This window comes from Gekko japonicus, unplaced genomic scaffold (genome assembly GCF_001447785.1).
Source record: "Gekko japonicus isolate JY-2015 unplaced genomic scaffold, Gekko_japonicus_V1.1 scaffold8000, whole genome shotgun sequence".
In the NCBI taxonomy this organism is placed as follows: Eukaryota; Metazoa; Chordata; class Lepidosauria; order Squamata; family Gekkonidae; genus Gekko; species Gekko japonicus.
Window position 1 is genome coordinate 1 of NW_015164875.1, and position 4220 is coordinate 4220.

Sequence of the window (4220 nt, forward strand, 5' to 3'; positions counted from 1 at the left end):
AGCACTGGCCAATCTTGGTGCCCCCCCCCATCCTTGCCACACTTGGACCCAGTCCATTTTAGTTGTTGACCTGTCTGGCCGGATATACAATGCAGGCGGCAGCAATACAAAAATGTATTCATATGATATAACACAATAGACTGTGCAAACTAAGCTTTTCACCCTTTTCCCAACTGTGTGGTGCCCCCTTTGGCCCTGGTGCCCTAAGCACGTGCTTAGTCTGCTTCATGGTTAATCTGCCCCTGGGAGGAGGGTAGACTTTGATAGATGGATGGTGCTGTTCTTGAAATAGGGACCAGTGCGGGGGTGACTGGCTTTCTATTGCCCCGTGGAAATAAAACGCAGGACCTCAAATGCGACCAGAAAGCGCCACCATGTGTTTGTCTGAAACAACAGTGTGTGTTTTTGGTGGGTCAAATCAATGGCTGAAAGTGGACCAATGGGGAAATGACCCCAGGCAACATGAAGGCTGGGAAGACCTGAGATCTGGAACAATATCATGTTTCCCACTTCCACAAGCTCTGCAACACGGAATTATTCAAGAGGGCTTTTCTTCACAGGCAAAAGAGTTGCACTGTGATGATTTATCCAAGTAACTTTGGGAATCTTTTATTAGGGAACGTGGTCTATACTACTGTGTAAACAAAAATTTCGCTTCACTTAATGTGTTGTGTTAATTCTTATGCTTTCCTTAAGGCATTGCCAGAATTCTTTGGGCTTCAGGGTGGTGACCCCCCCCCCCCAAAAAAAAAAGCTCACAGCAGGCTGGACTGGGGAGGGATTAGGGTTGAGTAATGCCTCTCTAGAACTGCTTGTCAGATGAAAATGTTTGTGAATTAAGAAGAAGAGAAGAGATTGGATTTATACCCCGCCCTTCACTTGGAGTCTTAGAGCGGCTTACAAACTCCTTTCCCTTCCCTTCCCCACAACAGACACCCTGTGAGGTGGGTGGGGCTGAGAGAACTCTGACACAAACGGCTCTTTTTCAAGGACAGCTGTGCCAGAGCTTGTGACTGACCCAAGGTCACATCAGCAGGTGCAAGTGGAGGAGTGGGGAATCAAACCCGGTTCTCCCAGATTAGAGTCTGCACACTTAACCACTACACCAAAAGGATGCCGGCTGGGCATGCTATGTTCATGCCAGTAGCAGAGAGGCTGTAGACATCTGCTACCCTCAACTTGTCCATTTCCTCACAGGATTTGGGAAAGGAAATGTTTTTGCCAGTTCGGGAAAGGAAATGTTTGGGAAATGTTTGGGAAAGGAAATGTTTTTGCCACCCGGTTCTCCCAGATTAGAGTCTGCACACTTAACCACTACACCAAAAGGATGCCGGCTGGGCATGCTATGTTCATGCCAGTAGCAGAGAGGCTGTAGACATCTGTTATCCTCAACTTGTCCATTTCCTCACAGGATTTGGGAAAGGAAATGTTTTTGCCAGTTTTGATTATGTCAGAAAGAGTTAGACTGGCAGATAACCTGAAGTAGCAAGTATCATAGAGGAGGGCAATCAATACATGTGTGTAACTAATTTCTGAACCTTTCTGAACCTCCGACACCAGGGCATCTGAAGAAGATCTTCATCGGAACCAGCTATAAGAATGTTTCACCCTCGTATGGATTCTCTTAAAAATATGAAAATCAGATATCTGCCTCAAACTATTACAACACACTGAGCGTTTATGAGGTTCCTCCTTTCTGTGGACTCTTCCAGGCTAAAGGAGGTAGGAGCTTCTTCAATCAGCAGAGCCCATCCTTGCTTGTGTGGGTTCTGCGGTGCAATTTAAGAGTGCCATGCTCTAAGCATTTTTTATATTTCTTCCTGTTTTGGGTAATATTTCTGTGTAGAGTCAAGCTTTCCAAAAGAGTTTACATAGTGTCAACACTTTATATAGTCTATTGCTGTCTTTTTAGGTGTGAAATAAGAGAAAAGCTCTTTTTGTGGACTAAGGAACTACATGGATTCTCTTTGTGTGACTTCTTAGATGTTGTAGAAGATTTCCATGCTGAGTGAAACTCCACACTCTGAGCATTCAAAAGGCTTATCCTCTGTGTGGGTTCCCCTGCGACACCGAAGACTGCTACTGTTACTCAATGTCTTTCCACACTCAGCACTCAAAGCGTTTCTTCCATGTGGGTTCTTAGGTCCTGTTGACTCAAATGGAATCTCCACACTCTGAGCATTCAAAAGATTTCTCCCCTGTGTGGGTTGTCACATGCTGTTGAAGAGTGTCATTCAACCTGAACCTTTTCTCACTCTGAGCATTCCAATGGTTACTCCGCTGTGTGGGTTCTTTGGTGCTGTTGAAGAGTGTCACTCCGACTGAATCTCTTTCCACACTCTGAGCATTCAAAAGGTTTTTCCCCTGTGTGAGTTCTCTGATGCTGTTGCAGATGGCTACTATAACGGAATGTCTTTCCACATTCTAAGCATTTAAAAGGTTTCTCCCCTGTGTGGGTTCTTTGATGCTTTTGAAGATGACCACTCTGACTGAACCTCTTTCCACACACTGAACATTCAAAAGGTTTCTCCCCTGTGTGGGTTCTCTGGTGCTGTTGAAGACTTCCACTCAAGTTGAATCTCTTTCCACACTCTGAGCATTCAAAAGGTTTCTCCCCTGTGTGGGTTCTCTGGTGCCAGTGCAGATGGCCACTCTGACGGAATCTCTTTCCACACTCTGAGCATTCAAAAGGTTTCTCCCCCGTGTGGGTACTTTGGTGCCGCCGAAGACTGTTGCTCAAAGGGAATTTCTTTCCACACTCTGAGCATTCAAAAGGTTTCTCCCCTGTGTGGGTTCTCTGGTGCCGTTGAAGATGGGCAGTCTGCCTGAATCTGCTTCCACACTCTGAGCATTCAAAAGGTTTCTCCCCTGTGTGAGTTCTTCGGTGCTGTTGAAGATGGCCATGCCGACTGAATCTCTTTCCACACTCTGAGCATTCTAAAGGTTTCTCCCCTGTGTGAGTTCTTCGGTGCAATTGAAGAGTGCCATGCTGACTGAAGCTCTTTCCACACTCTGAGCATTCAAAAGGTTTCTCCCCTGTATGGGTTCTCTGGTGCCAGTGCAGATGTCCACGATGACTGAATCTCTTTCCACACTCTGAACATTCAAAAGTTTTCTTCTGTATGTGAGTTCTTTGATGCTGTTGAGGCTGGCCACACAACCCAAATCTCTTTCCACACTTTGAGCTTTCAAAAGGTTTCCACCCTGTGTGGGTTCTTTGGTGCTGTTGAATACTGCCAGTCTCACTGAACTTCTTTCCAGACTCTGAGCGTTCAAAACCTTTCATCCCTTTCTGTATTCTTTGGTGCTCAGGGAGCTGTGATTTATTTCTGAAGTAGTTTCCACATTGAACGGATTTACTTCCCTTCATTATCTTGTGCTTTGTAAAATCTACATTACCCTGTCTTCCATCTCGCTTCCCCATCGTATGACTGCCTTTCTTTCTCATAGGCCTGCCTCGATTGCTGACGTTGCCTTTCAAGGTTTCATTTTTAACTTTGTCTGGCATGTTCTGATGAAGTTCCTCACCCTCCTTCTTCCTCTGATCATCCTCTGCTGGAATAAATTGAGAATTCATGTTAACACCTGGGAGGGCTAATAAGGTCCAAAGGCGTCTATGGGATTGCAATCGGAAAGGACTGACGACCCTTTGGCCTCATCCCGCTTAGCTGATCTTAACCACCCCTCCACCATTCCTCAGAATATCTAGTATTTAAGGATACCTCCATCCCACAGCTGAACTCTTGCCCAGAAGGAGTTTCTGAGCCTTCAGATTTCAGGCCCCCAGAAGGCCTCCCTCCCTCCTTACCCAATGGGCTGTATGATTGAACCAAATCAAATGTTGCTTAAAAGTGAATCAGAAATCCCCAATGGCTATTCCTTGCCTGTTCCCTTGACATAACCGTGAAGGATACTCACTCTCAGCCAGCTCATTTGGGAAGGAAATATGCTCTTGGGATCCTCCTGAGGAACTCTCCAGCCTTCCCTTAGATGCAAGGATGTCTCCAGCCTTCTGTTGGATGTCTGTCTCCAACATAGTCTCTCTTATACTTTTGACTTGTTTTGCAGAGAGAGAGAGAGAAAGAATTTATTTACTTATTGTATGGCAATGTGTCTTGCCACCAGGAAATCCTAAGATACCCTAGCAACCAGAACTTCAAGCTCTTTAGCATTATGACGAAGAAGAGATTGGATTTATACCTCGCCCTTCACTCAAGAGT

At 45.6% G+C, this 4220-nt stretch overlaps 1 pseudogene; it reads right to left on the reverse strand.

Annotated features, from left to right (window-relative positions):
* Positions 1–1979: 1979 nt before the first annotated feature.
* Positions 1980–3424, reverse strand: LOC107109193 (annotated as a pseudogene).
* Between the last annotated feature and the right edge of the window lie 796 nt (positions 3425–4220).